The sequence below is a fragment of the Onychomys torridus genome, chromosome 9 (genome assembly GCF_903995425.1).
Source record: "Onychomys torridus chromosome 9, mOncTor1.1, whole genome shotgun sequence".
Taxonomy (NCBI): domain Eukaryota; kingdom Metazoa; phylum Chordata; class Mammalia; order Rodentia; family Cricetidae; genus Onychomys; species Onychomys torridus.
In genome coordinates this window covers 101,062,021-101,087,151 of record NC_050451.1, presented here as the reverse complement: position 1 = coordinate 101,087,151, position 25,131 = coordinate 101,062,021, and the positions used below count along the sequence as shown (strand labels likewise).

Sequence of the window (25,131 nt, the reverse complement as noted above, 5' to 3'; positions counted from 1 at the left end):
GTAGGCATTAACAGTATATCTATTCACATAGAAATTGAAGCTGAAATGTGAATAACTTAAATTATCCATGTCTGTTAATCAACCAACAAAGAGAGAAGTTAAACTGTTGGCAATGGATTTTGACATCTGAGGTATACCTAGATTTACTAGGAAGCACCAGGAGTAAGGAAGCATATGTCTGGCATGTAGACAGTCATGTTTTACATAATAATCCCATATCCTATGGATGAAGTTAGTGGCTCTAGTGCTAGGCATTGTGCTTGGGCTATCCCAGCATGTAAAGAACCACAGCTAGCTGAGGTGCTTTCACAGGAGTGCAATAAGAATAGAACATAATCTGAAAAATCACCAAAATCACAAATGAAGTTTCAAAAACAAAATCTGAAATAGTTTTAAGCAGTCCATCAACATTTTGTTGTGAATGCTTGTTTATATATGAACATGGATAAGCATTTCATCTTTAATTCCTGACTAACAACAGAACAAATTAATAGCAGTCACCTTATATCTCAATATTTAAGTTATAATTAGTATGATGTAACTCAGATAGAAAAGCCACAAAGAACCAAAAGTAGAAAATAAGTTAATTATCATATCCCAGGAAAAGAAGTGTTCCTACTTGTATGTGTGATATTTTCCTCGTGTCTGTTCTAGGAATGACTCCCATATTATCTTCATTTTTATCTTATCTTATCTATCTGTCTGTCTATCTATCTATCCATCTATCTAATCTATACCTATTTATCATCTATCTATCTATCAAGAATTAGCTTTTCTTTTTTTATAGTTTCTTACTATACAATATATTATTATAAGTTTATCCTCAATTACCTCCTTGCAACTCTCTCCTACTGTAGTTTACCCCTTTCTTGACACCAAGTATTCCTTTTTCTTGTGATATATATATTTCCAGTGCAGTGATTATGGCTACAACCTGTTTATAGCAGTCATGTCTATATTGATTTTAAAAGTGATGAACTTTATTATATGTCTTTATATGTATATCCACTGATCACCTTTATCCACCATTAGTCTTTCTCCCTTCTCTGGATATATTTTTTCCCAGATAATTTCTATACTCTTTCATGACATGAAGAATGCTTGCAATATATGTCTGAGTATGAATTACTTGTTTAACATGCTGATATACAGTTTCACCCACATGCCTGAAAATAAATTGGTTTCATTAGTTGTTACTTATTAAGCTCTGTTTAGGTATACTTTTTATGAGCGTTATGCTGTGTATGGGAAGGGAAGTTTCAGAAAATTTTATGGTGTGTACTTGGGTTGCTAAATTATGTTTTCTGAAATGTCCTTCCCCATACTTTTCTTCCTAAGGAAACTAGTAAGAGATGGTTTGAGAGATTTGGATAGCAGGACTCACAGTGATTTCCCCGTCAAAAGGCTGTGGTTGTTAGGTGCTACTTCAACTCATGTGTGCTGTCCCATTCCCTGGTCAGATGTAACAACTTGTCATGTGTGGTTACCATTTGCCACAGGTGAACTAGATTCTCATTGACAAACATTAATGTCAAATTTCTCCACTTACTTTTAACACTTTGCTCTCATAAACTGCCTAATATGTCCCTCTTTCACTGCCTGATCTCCCACTTCAAGATTTGGCAACAACTGAAAAAAAGAAAAACAACTGACAGATTTTTCATGCATATTTCACAGTTATTTGTTGTCAATGCACACAGCCATTTTGGTTTTCAATATGAATCTTGGCTGATTGACAGGATTTTGGTTAGTAAACTGTATTATGAAATATATACAGTTTATATGGTAAAGTGTAGGATTATGAGTTGATATGGCAACATAGTAGAACTTTAGATATACTAGTAGAGCCTATGAAAATTTAACATTGTATAAAAGTAACATTTCAAACTGGTAGCAAAATGGTGAACTAAATATATACACCATTGCAATATCTGGTAAAGAAAAATATAAATTGTATCTATATTCTATGTTGTACAGAAACTGGATCATGGTACTATCACGAAAAATAGAAAGCAATTGTTAAGTTTATACTAAAATGTCTAGTATCTGTGAAAGACCACATAAACGAACTCAATTACTTACCACAAATCAAAATCTTTCTAATCTATAAATGTGGACAACAGAATATTTACTTATGCAAATAATAATAAATAATAATAGCTGGCATGCACTAAACTATGAATTTGAAACATCTAAAACTTGTTCAAAGATAAATTTTATACAGTAATAATAAAATTTTATCATTGTTATTATTCGCCCTTTAATGTATTTTTAAGAACGTATGTTTATGTGTCTGTGTGTGGGTATGTGAATGTGAGTGCAGGTGTGTACAAAGCACAGAGAAATTGGATTCCACTGGATTTGGCATTGTGAGCTAGCTAACCTGGTTGCTGGGAACTAAACTCTGGTACTCTGCAGGAGCAGTACCTACTCTTAACCTTTAAGACATGTTTTTCTTTATCAGTCATGGTAACCTTATCTGCATCATGATTAGGGATTTAAAAAAGTATTATACAGTATTATCTTAAACTTTCAGTTCAATAATATTTGTCTGAAAACTTTGAGACTGGAAGTATTTCAAATTATGGTTTGTGTCATTTTTTAAAATTTGTATATAGCTAGTGAATTGTCTTAAGTATAAGACACACAGCTAGATACATTATTTGGATTCATGTATCTTTACTTATACAACCTGAAAGTCATTTTATAGGGTTTTTTTTTAGAATATCAGTATTGTAACCTTGACACATGAAATGATGTTAAGTGCATGGCCATGTGATGTCACATGATACTACTTACAAAGTGTTAGAATTTGGATCATTTTGGCTTTTAAATATTCATATTAGGATTTCACAATAAAAATTAAAGTTTCAAGAAAACTTTAGCCTGAGGAGAATTGAGAAGAGCAATTGTGAATGTGTATGAAACAAAAAACAAAAACAAACAAACAAAATACAAATAAAACACAACTATGAATGTGAATCACATAAACATGTTTGGGTCAAAAACTGATTTTGGTTCAGCACAATGGGCTGTCAACATTCAAAAGATTTAAAAGAACTGTGACAACATTTTGAAAGATGCATTGAGAAGTTTTCTGAAAAGTAGTTAATTAAAGTCATTTAATGATAGTTCTCAAATTAAAAGAAATATATTATTAAAATCCAGTAGTAATATAGCATAGACACTAATTACAACAAAGCTGATAGAAAAATCACTTTCCATTTAACATTCCTGTCTAAAAGAAATAGACACTGTTTTTTTACCCCTAATTATAGTTTTTATACATCCATCAAAAAGCAAATTAAGCCGTCCTGTTAAGCCTTCTTAGCTTAGAGAGATGTGTACATATTTAAAGCTGCTGTACTTTTCTCAGAAATCTTTAATGTAGATATATTGTTAATCTCACAAGACACCTTCTTCCCTATGCTAAGATTGTACTAAAGACATGAGACTCGTTTGATTAAAAGTGCATGTACACCTTCAGTGTTGCCCTCCTATGTAAGCCAGTGAATCTGGAAAATAAACATGTTTCTTAGCTTAAAAGTACATACAATGATAAAATTTAATAATATGCTGTAGAATAATCCTTTTTTATACTGTCAAAAATCTTTTGATTTCATTGGTTCAATAAGGAGGCAACTGACCAATAACTAGGCAAGAAAAGGTTAGGCAAAAGTTCTAGACTGAGAGAATGATGGGAAGAAGAGCAACATCTCTAGGAAATTCAGCGAGAATCTGGACGAACTTGCTGTAATAAAAAAATATATTGAGCTACATGGTATTATATACATAAAAAATGGGTTAATTTAAGTTATAAAAGCTAGTTAGTAACTAGCCTAAGCTATCAGCTGATCATGTGTAATTAATGACAATTCTCTCTGGTCATTTGGGAGCTGGCTGAAGAGACAGAAAAATCTACTTACAAGTGACACCCAACATCTGGTCACATATATTCATTAAGACCTGAGAAAGCTTAAAAACAGATTTTTAAATATACAAAAATGAAACCAAATGTGACTTTCTAGTCTCGTGTCTCTCCTGTTGTCTTCAGCACAGAGGCACGTCTCCCAACAGCTGTCTCTGTACTTCAGCCTCCAGTGCACATAAGCTAAACCGCATGGCATGTATAAGGTTTTACTCATGCAGACAGGAAAGATTACAGATATGTAGTGAAGTATGTTCAGGTGAAAACAAAACAAAACAAAACAAAAACCTCTAAACAGGCCACAATGTGCTTAACAATGTGCATAGGCTTAAATAAAAGAAAAAGGATAGAAATGTTCATAAAAATAAAATAATAAATAATAGTTTAAAAATAATAAAGTCTTTATAGAAAGGGTAAAGTAATAAAAAGAAAGAATAAGCCACATAGGGATGGGAAATACACGGGGAGTCTGAATTTGGTATGTTATTGTGTTGTTTTTGAATTTCTTGATTGCCGATGAGCAAATAATAATTGCTCAAAGTCATTGGACTATGGAAACTGCTAAATTTAAATCAACCCATATACTTTGAAAAATGATTTACTTCAAAATGGAAGTCAAAAAATATGTTCTGTTGGAAAAGAGATTATGTTTTTGTTTCCACAGAAAAATGAAAGATTGTGAACTCATTCTAGGTTAAAGAGGATCAGGTTTGATTGGGGGAGACCCACTGAAAACCCTGGCTACAGACATGGTGAACCAAGCCAAAAAAGACCACAGGATATGTAGCATGAAATATGGTCCCCTAACTTTGGAACAGCTCTGAGATGAGATGACATGAGACAAGATAAATCTTGTTGGCTATAGATTCCTCATGACTTATTATTACATACGATCCTTTCATATGGTACAGATAAAGACTCATATTACAGTTTGGATTATACCTTCATAAGGGATTTAGAAAGTTGACAGATGCCTTTTACCTGCACAAGTATAAAACAAAACCATATCATCTTTAGCTGACACGTGCACACCATGCATTCAATACTTGTGTTAAAACATATATGTATGTAACCTTTGAAATTTTATGTGTTTTCAGAGCAAAGGGACCAGACACAAATGAAAATGTGTGTCCCAGGTGACTCGGCATTTCAGATTGCCTCTGTTGTACTTTCCTCAGAATTCTACATTCAGAAGAGCTTCAAGACTGCTGGCTGATATGGTCTAGCCTCACAGACTACTTTAGCCAGGAATTCAGATAGATGCTACACTTTCCCATCACACAGAGACTTGACAACAAATAATGCAGCTAACTCTCCCAACACTGGATAATTATTCCAATTTTCCCAGGCTCTCCTAAAATTACCAGCACCCCTAGACAACAGAAAACAGTCTCAGGAACATGACACCCACATTCCCAAGAGTTGGAGTGGATGAATTTTGGTCATTTGATGGGTCATAGATGTTTGTTATCATTTAGGATGTTGTGTAACACAAATCTTAAAAGTTCTTATTAATAAAATCAAACCTGAAGCCAGGTATTGGGGTGAATGCTGGAAGACCAGAGAAGCAGAACAAGCCACAGCTTCCTCATCTCATCAATTCCTCAGCTGATCCTGTTTCCTCAGACTGGAAACCTCTGAGCCCTCATCCAGAATGGGTCTCAGCTGAACTGCTGCTAGAGGCCTGAAAGCTTAACCAGCTAGCTCCTGGTTTTCACGCCTTATATACCTTTCTGCTTTCTGCCATCACTTCATTGTATTAAAGGCATGAGTTACCATGCCTGGCTGTTTCCACTGTGTCTTTAAAATCACAGAGATCCAGAGGATCTCTGCCTCTCCAATGCTAGGATTAAAGACGTGTCTGCCACCATTTTCTGGCATCTATATCTAGTGGCTATTCTGTTCTCTGACCCCAGTTAAATTTATTAGGATGCACAATATTTTGGGCAACACAATATCACCACAGGATTGGTTACAAGTTGTTATTGGTCAATGATCAGGAAAAATAAAAGTCAAAAATGAATTAGATTCAAGAATCTCTTTCTGAAGGAAAAAAGAGGGATATAGTGTAAAAATGATGAGATAAAAGGGTAGATGTTAAGTCTACTTTTAAACAACTACTAGTCCCAAATATTTTATATACACCTGGGCTGTAGTGATGCATACCTTTAGTCCCAACATGTAGGAAGCAGAAGAAGGCAGATCTCTGTGAATTTGAGGCCATCCTGGTCTACAAAGTGAGTTCCAGGACAGGTTCTAAAGCTACACAGAGAAACCCTGTCTTGAAAAACCCAAAATAAATAAATAAATAAATAAATAAATAAATAAATATTAATTTTAGATTTGTATGGATTTTGTATATTGATACAAATTTAAGTTTATTTTTGTTATACTGTATATTTCTTTCTATTCTTGTTTAAGGTATTGTACTTATGCAGCTCATTTAAAAAGATTATGTAAAGTTTTAGTTTTTGAAAGCTATTTAGGATAATAAATGCAGGTTAATAGTCATCTATAACTATCAAACTTAAAGTCATGTTAAGTATGTTTTCAAGGGCATACAGAGATATATTTTAGATTGATAGGTTATCTTCAATCACTGCAAAGATCTATAGAATATATCATTTGAAATGGTTCTTTGTTTGTTTGTTTTGTTTTGTTTTTTGAGACAGGGTTTCCCTGTGTAGCTTTGTGCCTTTCCTGGAACTCATTTGGTAGACCAGACTGGCCTTGGACTCACAGAGATCTGCCTGGCTCTACCTCCTGAATGCTGGGATTAAAGGCGTGCACCACCACCACCACCACCACCACCACCACCCAGCTTTGAAATGTTTTAATAACATGAGGATTTTCTTGACAATGAGACATGGCTGTTCTTGGCAGCATCAATCTACTTCAAAAGAGGAAAATGGGCATCAAAGAAACTCCATATTGAGTTTGCTTTCTTTAGGGCAAAGCTAGTCATTTGGGCAAAAAACTGCCCTTGCCTCAGTTGCTGACAGTATGCTGTTTAACTGGACTAACAGGACACCAAGAAAAGCAACTGCCCAACTTTGCTAAGATAGGGTAGGACAGTCTTTCAAAAATTCCTGCTTCATAGGAAAGTCTGTCAGATATTCTAAGCCTACAGGCTAAAGAAAATGTCCTAATGTTGCAGAAGAACCTTGGGTGACTGTCTAGGTAGCCAGATGTCTGACATTTCTATAGATTTGGAAGTGGCTTGCACTGCACTTCCTGTTTATTCAGATAATATTATATTCTTCTGGTGTCTTTGATGGAGTTGAAGACTAGGTAGTTATAGTTGTAGATTTCCTTAGTTATGATAGAAGGTAAAGTAGGTACAGAGCTTTGGATTCACCAAGATATAATAAATAATGGAGTGCTTCTCTAAATATGCCAAATATAAGTGGACTGGATATTGTAAATGTAACTCTTACTTGATAATTGTTCTTATAATCTATAGTTTTATTTTATTAGAGTTAAAAACTTTCTTTTTTATTTAGATGAAAAGGGGGAAATGTTGTGGAATATTCTTTTACACTGTGTGCCAATAGCTAGGCAGGATTTTCCAGGCAGTAGAGATGCTAGGAAAAGCCAGGTAGATGCAAAATGAGTCAGACACACAAAATGGATAGAAATAAAAGCTACATGGTACAATGCAGATTAATAAAAATACAGATTAATTTAAGCTATAAGAGATAGTTAAGAACAAGCCTAAGCGATCAGCCGCACTTTCATAATTAATAAGTTGTTTGGGAGCTGGCAGGTGGGACAGAAAAATCCACTGCAATCATAAATACAATATAATGAAGCAAAGCATAATTTGTATTAAACTTAAAAATCTAGAAAAATTTAAAGTCTAGGTAAATAAAAATTCTGATATACTGCAGTAAATAAAAATTCTGACATACCAAAATAAACACTGTTTTCATTTAAAATTTATCACTTAAAGTCTTAATTTCCATGCTGCTTTTCAAAAAAAAATACAAATTGTTTTCTAGAATATGTATCTATACAAGAATTAAATAGGGAGTGTGATTGCTAGAACACATCAAGCATCTCTGATTGGGGTCCTGTGATAGGTGACTACTAACATAGGTACATCTCCTGATTAAGCTTTAGCTACCCTGTACACTAAAGCCATGATTAATACCAGTTCTCCATGAGAGTATGGTTGATATTTTGGCTTTATGTATTCCAAAACTCTCATATTGGAAAATTGGAGTCCAGTGCTTCATAATTCAATTTAGTGAAAGGATTCAGAAATTAATTATTTACGTAATGGATAATTTAAAATGGCTTTGTTGTAAAGTGAATTCCTGGCACAACTGCTCATCAGTTTCAATAAATACTAAGCAGATGGCATCATCATGTTCTCAGGCTGTATATCCTCAAGAACCATAGATAATGAACTACTCTTTCCAAGGTACCCAGTCTTTGAGATCTATGTGTATATTTTTATATCAGGAGAACACAGATTGCAACAATTCTTTTCAAATGACTCCTTAGGATCCTGGCTCCCCCTGTGTTGTCCATATAATTCCGTCCACGTGAGTCAGGTAGCAGCCTGAGTATAACACATTAGTGGCTTGATGAAGACATTCGCTTCAGGGAGACAGTGAAAGGATTTCAAGACATAATTATGATATAGCTAGCTAAAAACTCCCTTATGAACATAATAAATACGTTGAGATTCCAGGTTGTTGAAGTAGTTGATTGCTCCCCAGAATGTACACATTCCCCCCAGCCCCAGATTTTCTATGTGTGTCTGACTTATCTGCATTATCTTATGTCCTTAGTCGTATCAAGGAGTAAAACTGCAGATCACAGTAAATAACAATTAAAGCAGACACAGGGAATATGAGGAACTCACATCTGGTCATAGGAAGAAACATTCCCTACAGAAACACAAATAAAGGCAAAATATAAAGTTAAAGTAAATGAGGTTCACAATTCCATTTATCAGATGTAAAACTTTGCACAAATAGAATCTACAAGATAAGAAGTTATATATTAGTGCTTTGAAAGAGATTTTTTGGGACAAGTGAAATCCAGAGATAAGTAGTTATATCTTGATTGTTTGAAGATTTTGGTTAACCTCAAAAGTAAGTTAGAAAGCATTACAATTTCATTGGTTCTTAGGCTGTACTTAGGAGACATGCCCTTGGTTTCCAGAAGGGGCAGTAAATGTGGCTGCTTAAAAAACTGGAGGATTGAGAGATAGACACACAGCCTAAGGACTCCAGTGTATTTCCACTTTCAGTTCCTGGAGCCTTTATGTAATCCCATAGGTCTGGGGTCATTCCCTCACAGGAGGGCCATTTCTATGAAACTGGAAACAGAGTTGTATCTCTGAGGCTGGACCACTCTGGTTCTGCAGGAGTTAGAATCTAACTACACTTTTATTTTCATGTTACCAACAAATAGCCATCCTAAAAGTATGGAGAAAATTAGCAAACAAAGAAAAAAATTAAAATAAACAAAATAAAACCTTGCTAACTAATATTCTTGAAGGCCTGGAAGACTTGTGCTCAGACGTTATTGCCCACTTTCTCTCCTTCAGCTGAGTCAATCCTGTGGTGCCATGCTAGGTCAGGAGTCTGGGGTGACTAGTACCCTCTATGGTGAGAGGATATGTGCACTGCCAGGCTGGTTAGGCATAGCCTTGGGGACTCAACCCTTCCTCTTGGTGGCAATCCAGGCTTCAGAAGCTTATAATTGTAGCTTGTTACTTAAAATCAGCCTGAGAGAGGCACATAGAAGAGGAGGCAACACCTTGCTGATTTAGGTTGGGTTTTTTTTTTTGTTTGTTTGTTTGTTTGTTTTGTTTTGTTTTTTTCCAGTTTTGAGCAGGATAATATAAATTACCCAGGCCAGATATCCTGTTGTTTTGTTTTTCTCTACCCAATCTTCTGTTGAGCATTAGAGTAACCTCTCTCAGTTAAGAATGAGGATTCATCATGAACACCTAAGAACAAATGGGAGAAATGTGCAGAACAGAGGTAACCCCCTGAGTGAAAGAATAAGATCACATGAAGCATTGAGTAATGTGTGTTGTTGACATGGGCAGGGCCATGTCAAGGACCAATGATTCAGAACTGGCAATGCCTTCCTAATGTGAGAGGGACTAAGAATGGCAAAGCCTTCAAGCCTCACTTTAGTTCAAGTAGGAGTACTTGAGAACCCTTGACAGCTTCCTCCTCTTGAAAGTTTAGAGCCTGAAATTGTTCACTTCTACACAGGTCCTACAGAGACTGGCTAACCCCTCTCCCTGTGCTGGACATAGTAAGTGCACCAGGGTTTATGGTTGTTGGGGTATCTGATATCACTCCATCACAGTGCACTATGCCACCAGACGCCAGACTTTCTGTATATGGATCTGTGGGTCTATCCTTCCTTCACTCCACTCCTATTTGAGTCAAGTTCCAGCTGAACTGGACATGACAATCCTGTATGAATATTGTTTTTAACCTATTCAGTTTGTGAGTTTCTACAGGATTGAAAATGAATGTAAGAATAGTAAGTTCAAGTTTTGCTAAGTTAGAGTATGTTTGAATTGTGTAAGTAGGATGATCTTTTCCTGAATTCATTTGTAATCATGGAAGCCTGGTCTGATGGGAGCCAGAGTACTGACTGTATGCCACTGGGTTTGTAAAAGCTACACTCCAACATTAAGGTTATTGTCCTTGCTGCTACATTTCTGGATCCTTACAAAACTTGAGAAGTTTCAGTTCCTACTGATATTGTCCTTGTTTTGTTGGGTATATGAGCTTAAGGGAAGATTCCTTTCTAAGAATCAGAAAAAAAAAAAAAAAAGTATCAAATAAGTTATTGTCCAAGACAACCCATATCAGTGCCTAAGTAATTTCCTACTAACTCTGCTCTTTCCATTTCCCCTCAATGTTTTCTTTGTCAATTGTTTCCCATATTGTATATCTTAAACAGTCTATAATTGCAACAGCTTGCATAATTCACTGTTTCATGATTCATGATGCTGATGGAGTTTCTCTTCATGTAGCGCCGGCTGGCCTCCAGATCACAATGTACACAGACTAGACTTGAATTCACGGAGATTTCTCTGCCTCTGTCTCCAGAGCACTGCTGTGAAAGTCACTAAGCCCAGTCTATTACAAAGCAGAAGCACTTGTTCCTGCATTGTCCAGGGTCTTTTTTCCCTTGGATCCTGAGATTCCTCATGTATATTGAAAAGTAGCAATTATTCCAAGAAGAGTGGATGTGAGGAGAATTGTGTATTTAATAACCTGCGTAGAGAGGATGTCCATAGTCCAAAGTATAAAGCTCCCACACCACTGGGACTCTGAACGACAGGATATTCATAACACTTCTACCAGAAATTAGTAGTATATCATTGTTTTAAAGCAATGATGCAAAGACATCATTAGTGTTTTGTTTTCAAGATGCTATCATTTTGTGTTATGGTGAATAATTTCAGTCTCTACCTGTAGATTATCATATTCATATTCAATACGATAATTCTATTTTAGAGTATGGTTTCAGTAACAAAAAAATTTCCAAAAAAATATAATTGTGTTGACTTTGAATTTATAATTAAGGATGAAACAGAATATCTTACTAATTATTTAGAATAATAAGACCTGCTAAATGTAAAGGGTGGAGATTTTTAATACATCTAAATATTGTATTTATTATTATAAATATCATAAATATTATTGCATTTGTCTTTCCCCACATTGAGTATTGTTTGATATACTTCTTTCTGTCTGACAGTATGAAAATGTTTAAAATTTAATATATATATATATATATAATTAGGACAGATACAAAACCATAACATGATTATTTAATAAATATAGTGTATATTTTATTACAAGTATGTCTCCTGAGAAGTTTCGTTCTACTGTTAGAAATATGAAGACATTAAATAGGTAAAAAAATCTATAAGTTACTACTTCTATTAACAAACATTAAATTAAAATATTGTTATTTCATTTATAAAAATTAATAAGTACAATTTTATAAATCATATTACATATTCTACTGTTTCAATTTATTTTTATGTTTTACATATGTAATGACTAACATTGTCCAGTATTTTCTAAAGGCCATATTTATGAGTATGTATGTATTAAATAATTCTCATGAATTTTGTTGGTCTGTTATTTTACACACACAAAATCCATGTAATTTTGTATGGAGAAAATACAATTAAAAGACTACTTTAAGTATTGTTTTTTAAACAAAATAGTTATATAAATGTAAATAAGAAATAACAGAGAATAATAGGTAAATTGGTTAAAATACTTATTTAAAAGAACATATAAACATGAGTTATTGATTACCTAATATATACAGAGGTGTCAGTATTTGAATAAATTCTTTAAGAATTGTTCTGCCCTCAGAAAGGCTGTTTTTAGCTGCAGTAAATCAAATGATCCACACTTTAGTTTACTTCCTTCATAGAGCTCCGCAGCGAAGATCTCACAACCGAAGCAGGTGCTGTCAAAACCGTCAATATTTTGTTTGAGACAGATTTTTCCACTACAGCCCAGACTGGCATGAACTCACTGTAAGATCTAAAGTGGCCTCAGATGCATAGTAATCCTTCTGCCACAGCTTCTCCGGGGTTTGGATGACAAATATTAGTAACCCTGCCTGCTTTGGGATGGAACTTTACTAGAGTCTCTTTCAAATAAAATCCGTGACAACAGCTAGTGCTTTAGACTTCGTGCTAACCACTTGCTTCTACACTCTCTAAGAAAAAACTCCAGGACCAGAACTAGGAACCTGAAATCGGGCACAGTTTCTCTTAGCGGCACCTCTGTCCTGAGAATAATTTTCTTAACTGGAGCCATCACCCATGTTCTTTGGGTGCAGAACACATAACAAATGACAGGAAATGGGGGCGATCCATGCCACCAGTGCGTCTGGCAAGCTCTGCCTGGTCTAGAGCGTCCACTGGGTGACTGGAGACTGATAAAGGAGGGGAGGAGCCACGAATTTTGAGTTGCTGTGGTTTGTAATATAACCCCTTAGGTGGGGAGCCAGAGGGCAAGGCATGCTGTGCCCAGTTTCTTCTTGAAAGGTGATGATGCCCTTGACTAGGACCTGGAGAAAAGAGCGCTTCACTCTTGGACCAACCCATAGTGCTTTTGCCTTCGTGCTGAGCTGAAGGGAAGGGTGATATCATCGCTCTCCTTCACTGTTATTCCTGATACTTGGTCGGTCCTTTTTAACACCAACATCATCACTTGAGACACGTGTTTTGAGGACATTCCAGCTACTGCAAAAAGTTGTTGATTGGCTTAGTTGCTTATTTTAATAGCTCAGTGGCGGCATTTAAAGAAAAAAAGACATAAGGAACATGTATTAATGTTTCAAGACAAAAAAACAAGGAGACAAGCTTAAAGAGTTGAGGTGTCTGTCTGAGAGAAGCAGATGCATACCCCCATCCAGTTATTGGTATTTTCCTGGGGAGGAAGTATCATGTTCTTCAAATATGACCATATTTCAGTCGTGTGCTTCTGTAAGCTTTGGGACTGAGGTAGCAGAGAGTGGACAGGATGGTAAGAGTACTGAGAGAAGCAAACTCCCTAAAGAAATGATAATTGTGGGACATGTGTTTGGACAGCCTATTGTGCAAATTCCCTTAAAGCTCTCCATATGCAGGGGGTAGTGATAAAAGAAAAAGAAAGAGCAAAGAGGTGACCACCCCTGCTGCACTGTATAAAATATGCAGATTTAACTTCGTAACCAGAACGTTAACATAGAAAAACAACGATAATTCTACTAGTAAGCAAATATTTCATTATAATTAGGTGTAATTATTTTTTCCTGATACACAATAATGAATCTTGTGACAGGACAATAGCTACAAGAAAGCGTCTACTTTTAAGTTTCAGTTAAATTCGATATTTGAAAGAAGTGTGTGAACTCAATCCCAAAGATAATTCACTGTTATGAAATAAATTCTCCAGTGAAAAATATACTTGATATATAAACAGCTTTTCTTACATGAGTATGTGTACATGTGTATGGTGTGTGTATGGTGTGTGTGTGTGTGTGTGTGTGTGTGTGTGTGTGTGTGTTTCCTATTTGAATGTCTACTGAAGCAAAGTATAGAAACCCATACTGTGTGCACCTACTTACGAAATCTAGTCTCTTCTATTTAGTTCCACAAATTAAAATTAAAACAGAATTTAAAAAGTACACGCACAGGACCATTGACATAGTCTGTGAACTGATATTAAATGAAGAACTGCAGAAGTGTGGTCATGTCTCAAGAAACCCTTTAGAAATGAAACACAAACAACAGGATATGTATTCCTATATACAGCACGTGGTTATTTCAGTGCTGACACTGGGAAGTGATTCAAATGTTCTCTAAAGGTAATGATTGGACTTTCACCCTATTGTGTGAGGAATGATGACATTCTTACTGACAGCACCTTACCGATTTCGTGCGGAAGCCTGTGAAACCAGCAGATAACGTGTGGTCTGTTTCCACTGCTGCCACGCCTCACTTTTCTGAACACAGCTGCTGACAGCACAAATTGAAAACTTGCAGACTTTCCTCATCACCTGATGTGCTGGAGAGGCAGAGATCCTGTGACAGGCTAGGAGATCATGCAGAGGGAGGCGGAAGGGGACACAAACATCTGAATTCAACACCACTTATCTAATGCCAGAGAAGCTGCGAAAGGGAAGTTCAAGACTGTTCAACCATTGTGTAACTAGGTCTGAGAATCATGCCAAAAGGCTGTCACATCGCATCGAGTAAGCAACTTCCAAAGTGTGAGAGGGTTTGAATTCCTATTACACTCTGGCACACTAAGTATTATTTCATTTTAAAATAAACTAAAATAGTAATTGACTGAAGAATCACATATGGAAGTAAATGATTGCAGAGATTTGAATACAAGTACTAACTAAATGGTCTTTTCATTATTATAAAAGAGCAAAATGCACTTATTACACTATTATCTTCATTTATGTTAAAATAATTATAATTTTGTAGTTTCCCACTAAATCCCTTCTTGGTTTTTGATTAAAGACTTATGACTAAAGTCGGCTGAGGAAGACTCACAGGCTCTCATTTTGTATTTGTGTTTTGTGTAGGTAGAATAAGTAGACAGAGAACAGAAGAAAAACACTTGTCTTATGTTTCTTCAGGCCCTGCTTGACACAGTATAAAGTACAAGCAAAGTAATAGAACTGAAAAATAGAAATCAGAAGAACTGAAGAGAGAACTTAACCAAAGCTAAAATAAAAGGAATATATATCTAGCATCACATTTAGGAATTCATTAAATATTAATTTGGGGTTGTCTTTTCCTTCCTTTGTTCCTTCATTCCTTCCTTCCTCTTCCACCATCCCTAGATCCCTCCCTCCTTCTCTCCCTCCTCTCTTTCTTTTTTCTTTCTTTAGTCAAACAAACTATTACCTCTGATTGACGACAGTTGTCGAACTAGATATGTGTTTTCCTTCTTCTACAATCAAATCACCATGTTCTATAGTTATTTTGTATGTGCATATGTGCATATTTATGTACATATTTTACTGTAAAACTTATGATCCATTTGAATTTTTATTAGTTAAAATTACTTTCTCAACATTTCAATACTCAAAAAGAGAACACATGCTGCATATAACTCTTCAAATACATATAAGCTTAAATTTCCTAGGCCCTAATATAATGCAAATTTTCATCACTCCTCACATTCATTGCTCATGATTTCAGTACAGTAAATAATGTATCAGCAATTGTTTAAAGAAATGGTTTATAATTCACATTGCATATTAGATAACCAAATATTTATAATAATAATGTTGTGCCATTGAGAAAATATTCACAATTAAAAAACTTCCTTTGGAACTTAACAGCATTTCTTTAAATACATTTTAAGTGTATTGCAACAAAAATAGCTTCATAGAAAATTAAGGCATTTCAGATAGAATGTCAACACTTGAGTAGACTTCAGATCTATTGAAGTTGATAATCTGATAAGGCATTTGATAAACAAGGTATTCCTGACAAGAGAACAAGGGTAGCCTACTATGGACTTCAGACTCGGAGGACATTATTGCATGTGAATCAAATGATTTTTTTCAAGACTTGTAGTGGTACAGGCCAATAGGGTCAAGGAAATTGATTCAGACCAGTTGCCAAGGCACGCACATAACATACTTTCTTATGAGCCAACCTGAAGTCTGCATGAGTGTACGAGTAGCTGTCTGAGCTTTGTCCCAGAAGCACCCTGGCATGGCCAAGGGGGGACCCCTTAAGAGCTTACATGCTCATGCTCTGGGCTACCTCGTAGTCTTGGATGTTGGATCCTGGTGCTGTGGAAGCCAGAATGCAGAGTTCTCCAGAGAACTGCATTGGATCCTGTAACACCCCTCCTGGATCCTGCAACCAACTTCCTTATGTTTATTGTATGTTAACACAGAATAAACCCCTTTTGACAATCAGACAGATTCCATGGAATTGCTGCTTTATCTGGCATCTGCATGTTTGGGGCCTCCACCCATAGCCATGGTTAGCTTCCATGGCTACATAGGCATTTCCCATGGTTCCCTGTCTCTTTTAAAATTCCCAGCCCTACACTTGAGGGCCTAGCAAGAGGTGCTGTCAGAGTTCCTGATCATGTCCAGCCAATGAAAGATGACCATGCAATGCCACCAGATTGCAACACAGACTGGGTGCTGAGAGGAGGGTATATAAGACCTTCCCCATTATTGAATGGGAGTTTGTTTGCCTTCAACTGACTCCTGGTGCCTGTGCCTTTGATGCTGCACCTTCTCAACCCCTCCCCCAAGAGAGCCATTAGGATCCAGCAACAAAGAATGGTCCAGGAAAAAAATCAAGATGTTCTATTTTCAAAAGTCAAGGATGTACCAAAATACAAAAAGCTGACACATTCACAGAACGGGGTTTTCCAGGTGTAGGTGCAATGACAGTGTTATGAGATGAAATTTTGGAACAGTGTGGCTTGCAATGAATGAATGAATGCAATGAATGGCTGCCTCCAGCCTGTGAAAAGAGATAATCAGTGGAATCAAAGGGAACCTGAAATTATGTGTAGAGGCAAAGTTAGGCAAAGGGCCAAAACCAACAAAAGCCAGAACTCTCTGAGGAAATAGGATCAAACATTCCAGATCAATAAGCTACAAAAATCATAAACTTTTCAAAGCTGATGCTCACTAGACTTTGGCAACTTGATCTGACTACTGTCAATAGTCACATGAAGGCTCAGATGACGGCTCAGATGGTCAGATGATGTCTCACATGTCAGATGATGCTTCAGTTGGTCAGATTATGTTTCAGATGATCAAATGAAGACTCAGATGGTCAGATTATGGCTCAGATGGTCAGTTGATGTTTCAGATGGTCAGATGATATCTCAGGTTGTCAGATGAAGGTTTAGATACAGACAGCTTCTCACTAGAATTAAATATCAGCTATTTCCTTTTTTAGAAATTATACTGGAAAAGACAGAAATTATACATGTAGGACCTCTGGGAAAAGTCCTCATTATGTTCCTATGGAGGGCAAACTGCAATGAAGAAAGTGGCATCAGCCAAAAAGCAGGAGGAGCAAGACCCAACCCTCTGCTCAGGAAAGGCCTCTTATAGCAAGGCAACCTGTTACTCTGCCAGAAGAAACTTTGTAATCTAGATGTGGATGGATTGTTTCCTCCAGCCCCACATACTACGAAAAAATTAAATGGTTCACAATATTTAATATATTGAGTATTTCTAATGAAAGATGCTGAAAAGTGTTATATATATATATATATATATATATATATATGATTTTAAATTTAATTATATATATGGTATGTATGTGAACATCCTTTAATGAATGAATTTATGAGGATTTCCAGATTAGAAACGGGATTTATATGATAAATCATTGCAGTTTAACTCTTTCTAAAATAAGAAGCTATGATTGTGGCTTTTTAAGAAGTGACTGGAGATCCTTTTGCTTTTCTACATAATAATAAAGTACTCACAACTCAGCTAAAATTGCTTCTCCTTACAATCACTTGTTAACTTGTTTGAAATATTAAAATCTTGCCAAGACCCTGATGATTCAAACCTGCACACCAGTCATGAAGCAGAGGAATTTGGTAGTACAAACACCCAGTGGAGGAAATAATTTCTAAAGACAGAGAGAAGTAACTAGATTGGGTATTGCGTATTGAGTCACACCCTTAGGTGTGGTATTTGGTAAACAATTTCATTGGCGGGAAGCTGCTCCTCATGCCACCAGTCTGCAGAGTGATCCTGTATGAAGGGAGCCAAAGCATTAGCACGCAGTAGGACTCATTACCAAACTTGGAAATTGTGGAAATGAAATGAGCAAAGCTTCAGAATGGCACAGAGCAGCCTCCTTCCTAGGCAAATTTCTTAGGCATCCTGCCAAATGTGTAAACAAGACTTGGTTTACATCACTGCTGGTTTCCAGGATTCGTTTTCAGTTCTGGACTACCTTGGCTCATCACTGTAAAGGGTTCTTCTGCCATTAGGAATTGTTCACACTATTTTAACGAATTTTACTAGAAGAAAACAGATGTGTGTTAATGCTAAGCGGCACAGTCTTGGTCTGTTCCTTTCATTTGTCCTTTCTGAACAGATATTCTGAATCCTTCAACTCTGAAATCCTCATTAAAAATCTACTCACTGGCAGCCTAACTAAAGTACTCTCATTACTTCTTTTTGAAAAGTTCAAGAAAAAAAGAAAATAGCAAGGAGTTTTCATAATGAAAGTTCTATTTGCCAGCTCTAACAGCATGATTCTATGCTTATCTTTAAAATAAGACTTCTGAAATTTAGATAATATCACAACAAGGAACAGAATACTTTTTATGGGCACTCTACTGTTTTATAAATGGAATATTTTGTACTTCTTTCTTTGAGGGAAAAAAATCCTACATATACCATACTACCATAAGCACACAAAACGTTTAGCTGGGGGCTCTGCCACAGCCCTTGTGCTTGTAATACCAGTCCAGCCTGACTTCAGCCTTCGTAGATGAATACCATCAGTTTTGTTAAAGGTCCATTTAACTATTTATATGTATGTCTGAGTATGTGTCTGTACACAATTGTGCATGTATCTGCAGAGGCCCGAGGAGGACATCAGATTCCACTGAGCTGGATTTACAGTCTGTTGTGAGCTGCCTGATGTGTGTGCTAGACACCAAACTGGATTCTCTGGAAGAGAGCCTACTCTTTTAGCTATTGAGCTATCTTTTCCAGCATGCATCAGTTTTTGTCAGATTGTTGTTTTTTTTTTTTTTTTTTTTGTGTGTGTGTGTGTAAGAAATCTTAAATTACTGATGTACATACTTTTAGGTTTAAAAATATGAAAAGGTAGTGCTAAATAATGAATCAATGAATAATCTGGTGTTGAAAGAAGTCTGAGAAAATAATATTTTATAATAAATATAACTGCAAAGAATAACACTGTAGGAATTCATTTTGTATGTACAGAGATGTAAATTTTCTTCTTTCTCACCTCGACTGCTTTCCATTTTTCCCTTTCATTTCCCTCCACTGCTCATCTCTCTCTCCCCCCTCCTCTCTCTCATACACAAACCCACACACACAATGTTGTATCACAGATAAGTCCACCATGAAGGATTAAAGACTTCAAGTTACTCCTTTTACTCCTTGTAGAAAAGAGTGTAATCATGAGATTATGATTATTGAATCAAAACAACCTATTTTGTCATAGTTTTCAGTTGTTTATGACTAGATTATGAAGTTTGCTAATAATATTTCCCCCTCTAATTTCATGTTTTAAGTGTTAAGGAAACTGAGATAAAAAGATAAATTGCTCTGGCAGAGTGATAGGGTTGGTATATTTTCCCCCAGAATTCAGGCAGTAAGTTCAAAACAGGCAGCCTGCTCACTGGACAGGAGAGGAACACAATCGCATTACTGAGAAGACATTAAGAGAAAACTATTCTTAAGGACTTAAGCATGTACTCATTGATAAAATCAAGTTGAACAACAGATAATAAAACTAAAATTTAACATTTTGAAGAATAAACACGAAGGAATATCTCTAGGTCCCTCTAGGTACCTGCAGGACAAACAGTGCATTGTTTTTCTCTGGTTTTCTTTGAATCACAAACTATAAAAGTGAAAGAAAACCTGTGCAAACCATACTAATAAATAGAAGGAACTTCAGACAGTACTGAAAAACGTTACATAGTGTTTCGTTATACATATATAGACTTGCATGCTGTATATTGTATATTTCTATATATACTTAGTAAATATATTGTATAACATATGCGTTTCAATATAGAGAGGCAAGATAAATATATATAGGACAGACTATCAAATTTTATGGTTATAGACAGGCCATTGTATTGTAGCTATTTTTTTTTCAATGTTCTACAACAATCATGTTGTGTAGCAATTTTCTCTGAATTGAAACATTCCCTTCTAGAGGGTGGCTTGGGAGTCTAAGGAAGTAAACAAAGTAGCAAGTAGCAAAATTCACAAGTTTACCCTAGATGATGAAACAGAGAGCCAAAGGGAAAAACAAAAAAACAAGCATAACATTCCCACTACCTGAACAGCCAAGAGGATACTCTCTAGAACACAGTGGTTCTCAGCCTTCCTCTTTAATACAGTTACTAATATTGTGGTGACCCCAATCATAAAGTATTTCCGTTGCTACTTCATAACTGTAATGTTGTTCCTGTTATGAATTGTAATGTAAATATCTGTATTTTCTGATGGTCTTGGGCAACCCCTATGAAAGGGTTGTTTGACCTCCAAAGGGGTCCTGACCCACAGGTTGAGAACTGCTACTCTAGCAGGATAGGCTGCCTGCTAGAATTGCAGATAATCAACAGGGTTATTTTTGTACTTGGGATGACTAGATGTTTGTGTCACACATCCCCAGAAAAAAAATTGCACCATGTCCACTATAAAAATCAATAAATGGTTGATAGTTGAAATCATCTGTCCATGAAAGGCACACAGTCTTCTTTTGATTGGTATTCTTAAACAGCCAGGATTCATTTTCTCTCGAAGTCATCTGCCTCAGTAGCTAAAGAATGCCTTCTCCTCATCCTTCCTCCTTACTCAGATTTTCTCCACCCAGTCTTCCAGTGAGAATTCACATAGTATTTAATCTTCACATTCAGGCAGATTCTTTCCACAGAAGAGAGGAGGTGATGGGTGCCTACTGATCGTTGCCTGGGAATTCCCTGCTCTCCAGTCTTAAGAAGGTTCAAGGTGGAGCTTGTGTTGTGGGAAGTATTGCAAGTTCTGACCATCTGGCAGGATTCTTTTCACAGCAGGTCAGATGAGGGGAGTGCAGAAAGTCTGCAATATTGTTAAGGAGTGTATGCTTTGGTGGATCCTGTTGGTGAAACTGTGGAGAGTTTGAACTTGTTTGTAACCAGAGATGATCACCTAACCTTCCTACTCAGCAGTCTCTGATACAAGCACACTGGGGAAGTGTAAAGAAAAGTGTAGGGCTTTCGCCTCAGCTTCTAATTGGGCATGTGCTATCATGGATGATGTTGAATTAACAGTGATGTTTGATAAGAATGGGGGCATTTTTTTTTTTTTTTTGTCTGAGAGTTTTATTAGTACTGTGATTTTTCTCCCTGGTCTTAGTAGAGATATTGTGATTTTACTGAGGATGTATTGTGTTTTTCTGAATCAGTGGATGTCTTTGTGATGGTGGCTTTGAGGATATGTAGCAAATCAAGAGGCATGCCACTGGGTTTCACCACAGATCCCATACTCTCCAGCACCTCATTCTCCCAGCCTCATTGTTCTACATAAAACATTCAGGGATTTTATTTATAGTATCCTGATTCTTTCTTGCTTGTTAAAATTTGTCTATACAAAGGGAGGTCAGGAAATAATAAATCAATTTCTTATACAAATTATTTTATACAGAGATGACATCATGCATTTGGAAAAGAAAGAAGTAAAGTTCTTAAAAAGATTTCATAATAAAATTCCCATTCATATTGCTTTACTGTTTGATCCATGATTCTGTATGCTACTATTGATATAACATGTTGTTGGTAACTAACTGTTAGTGGTACTCTACAAATTGGTGTACAAATGATTTCGCACACAAGGCATATGGTCATGAAAATTTTCCCCATATTCATGAAAGAAGGGCTATGTACAGAATTAAATAAATAAATAATTCTGTCTTCAATATATAGAACCTGCTGTTTAAATATCGTATTTGACCTCCTAAAACGTGTGTTTGTAAGGCCCTGAGTGCAGTTTTGTGTTTTTCATAAGACTTTCCATTCCAATAAGAACAGCTGGCGAAATTCACAGCACTGTTCTAAATTTCAATTAGAAGCCATTGGTGCAATGCTATTTTCAGGATCATTTACTGGGCTATGGAATAAACTCCTTTTTGGTAGAAATGCATTCTTACTTTGCTTCTATTAAGAAAAGTGTGCCATCTTAGCTCTAACCAGTGCGTTTACATGGGTAAATGAAATATGTAGAGGAGATCTTTCTTTAACTTGGTCTACCCAATTTTTTAACTAATTATTTTTGGTGTTGTTATCAATTAAAGTCCAGGCATGCTTTTTTTAAAAAAAAATATTTATCAATTTTGTTTGGTTTATAGTATTTGTAGTGAGGTGTTTGTTTTAAGAAAGGGTTTCATTGAGATTTATAACAGACTTCAGTCATAAAACACACTAAGGTCCACTTGAGTAATCTCTTCAATTTGTAAATGAAGTCAGCAGAGAATGTAATAATTAGAAAACACAGGGGATGTGTGCCAAGCAGCAAGAAGCAGAGCTTATAATTCTAGAGTAGATCTTTTTCCAATCAGTGTAGTACTCCTCCCCTGGAACAGCACTGAGGGTGACTTCTCTAGTAAACTACTTGCCTTGCAAATACAGGACCTACATTGGTCACTAGAACACAACAGAAATGTCAGTCTGGTGCTATATATCTGCAGTCCCAGTAGCAGTGGGGGATGGGCCCTGGGCTTTATTGACATCCAGTGTAGCTTAATTGTAGAACTCCAGGTAAATGAAAAACTATGTCCCTGGAGGTAGAGGATATTCCCTGGAATGAAGTACAAAGTAATCATGTAGTCTTAACATGTCCATACACACATGTGTAAACAAACAAACAAACAAACAAAATATATATATATATATATATGCACTCTTATACATGCACACATATACATAAACATTAAAAACTATCTATATATAAATGTGTGAAATGTGATATATATATATATATATAAACTTTATCACACCTGTAAACAGAAATGAACAATCACATACACACACACACACACACACACACACACACACACACACACACACAATTAGGCTCCGGTGCAGGACACACCACTCAGAGGAACAGATGAGTGGTACTCTTGCCATCTGAACTCCCACTCCCTAGATTCTGTTCCCAAAGACCCATTCCACAGCTCAGGCCCTCTCACCTCATCTCCCGCCTGCAGCAAGGCCCTGCCCTCAATTCCTGTGGACTGCCACTGCTCGAGTACAGGCCACACCATTCAAGAAAATTGGTGAGAGCCCTACCAGTCAGAAGAACAGGCTACAACAGTGAGAAGCATAGGTGCAGGCCACATCAGTCAGAATAACAGAGACCCCCATACCACACCAAAGGCCAAGATAGACACAAGGCCAGTCCCCAAATTGGACAGAGACTCCCTACCAGATCAGAGGTCACAGGTGCCAGAAGTCAGGCCACAAAGACCAGAAGACCAAAGAGGAAGCAGAAAGCAAGGAACAAAACACCCATCCAACAAAGACACTCTCAAATCAGCACCTAGAACTATAGTCATGCAAAACCCAAATGCCTAACCACCAACGCAAAAATAGAACCAACAACAGCCAGGGCAATATGGTCCCACCAGAGCTCACCTATCCTAGGACAGCAAGACCGGAATATTGCAGTGCATTTGAAGCACAAGAAAAGGACCTTAAAAACAACTTATGAAGATGATAAAGGATGCCCCGCCTTGCTGTTCCCATCATTCATCACCACCTGCAAGAAGATAGCCTGGCCTCCCATATATGCTGATTTTGGCACATCTGCCAGGGATTTCATCACCAAGGGTTTTGGCTGTGGCTTAATAAAACTGACTTGAAAAAGAAGATTAAGAATGGATTGTATTGGGATTTACCAGCTCGGGCTCAACCAACACAGAGACCACCAAAGTAAAAAGAACCTAGAACCCGGTTACAGACTGATTGCATGTGGGCCGACATTTACAGAGATGTGGAACACAGACAATGCCCTGGGCACCGAGGTCACCTTGAAAGACCAGCTCCATTGTGGATGGGAGCTGAGCTTCGATTCATTCTTCTCACCATTGGATGAAAAAATCCTAAATTCAAGACAGGGTACAAGAGGTAGCACAGCAACCTGGACTGCGATGTGGACTTTGACATGACTGTACCGTGGATCTGGGACACTTTGGTGCTTGGCTATCAGGTTTAGCTGACTGGCTACTGGATGAATTTTGAGACCTCAGAGTCCTGTGTGACCCAAAAAAACTTTACAGCTGGCTATGAAACAGATGAATTCCACCTTCATACCAGTATGAGTGTTGGGACAGAATTTGGTGTCTCCATTTACCAGAAGACGAACAAGAAGTTGGAGGCTGCTGTCGGTCTCCCTAGACAACAGGAAACAGTAACACTTGCTTCGGAACCGCAGCAAAGTTATCAGGGCAACCTCAGAGCAACCCAGGTGCCAGCTTTTAGCCAAAGTAGCCTCATCTGGTTAGGACATATTCAGACCCAGGTATGAAACTGATACTGTCAATTTAGCTGGATGAAAAGAACATCAATTCAGGAGGCCACAGCTTGGTCTAGGACTGGAATTTCAAGCAGAAATGGATATTGTACAATTGTTTATTTTAAACTATTTTGCAGCATAGCTACCCTCAAAATTTAGTGTACCTTTTAATGTTATATCAAGGCCTGATAATTACCATGTAGATTTCCAGGCTAAAGATGACTGGGCTATAAGGTCCTTACTATTTCAGAGACACAGCAGACACACCATTCTCCAGACAGAGTCCTTAAACTGTAGATGTGGCTTGGGGAGGAGCCCCACTAAAGATATCAGGCTACAAGTGGAAGCTGGGAATTTGTGGGCCCTTTGTAAATATGTATCAAGTCCACAGATGAAACTGTGACTTCCCCAGCATCTAACTC

The 25,131-nt window shown here is 36.8% G+C and overlaps 1 pseudogene; it reads left to right on the top strand.

Annotated features, from left to right (window-relative positions):
* LOC118590802 overlaps window positions 1-24,851 on the top strand; it is a 40,063-nt pseudogene extending 15,212 nt beyond the window's left edge.
* The last annotated feature ends 280 nt before the right edge of the window (window positions 24,852-25,131 follow it).